Below are 962 nucleotides of genomic sequence, written 5' to 3' on the forward strand. Positions count from 1 at the left end.
GGTTCACTGATTCTTTCTTCTACCATCTCAAGTCTACTTTTGAGTCCCTCAAGTAAATTTTCATTTTTTTTTAAATACAATTTTTTCCTCTTTGTTGATATTCTCTATTGGTGATATGTCATTCACATACTTTCTTTCAATTCTTTAAAGCATAGAATCCTTTAGTTCTTTGAACATATTTATCGTAGCTCCACTGAAGTATCTATCTGTATGCTAAATTCCACACCTGGGCCCTCACATTGACAGTTTCTATTAAATGCTGCTTCTTTTTAAATTTTTCTTTAGTATGGGTCACACTCTGAAAGTCCCAATTTTCTTAAGATTTTTAATTATTAATTTTTATAGGCACACTACTTAGAGCTGCTTAGTTTTAATGTCAACATAAATTTTATTGGCTCAAACAATATAGATAAAAATGTTATATTAGTTTTAGCTCATTTGTTGGGATAGAAAATTGCATTTGAGGAACTGGGAAATTAGTAGCTAATTCAGTTAAGCAATTTAATTTAATCTATTTTTTGTAGGAGTTTATTATCAAAAGAGATATGATAGCTTAACAGGGTTGGAGAGAAGGTTCAAGAAAAGAATTTGTTTGTCAGTTAAAAGTGTTTTTATTAGAAGAACAGGGATGAGACCAGAACCTGAAGCTACCATTGAGCCTGCAAACGGTAATCTCTGAAGACAAATGACTGTTGAGTTGATGTGAAGATGAATGATAAAGGGACAGAAATGGGAAAATGCATAATTAACCAAGTAAAGTAACAGGTAATTAACAAGACATCTTATAATGTACTAGCTATTTAAATTTTAAAATGAAAGACATTTGAAATTAAAAATTCATATATTCACTTCTCAAACTACCACATCAAAGTAGCTGATAATCACTAAACTGAAGATATGCTATATTCTATGATGTGGAATATTCTCTGAAAAAAAAGCAAGACTTGCAAGTATTTCTTCAG

This window comes from Neomonachus schauinslandi, chromosome 6 (assembly GCF_002201575.2).
Source record: "Neomonachus schauinslandi chromosome 6, ASM220157v2, whole genome shotgun sequence".
NCBI lineage: Eukaryota > Metazoa > Chordata > Mammalia > Carnivora > Phocidae > Neomonachus > Neomonachus schauinslandi.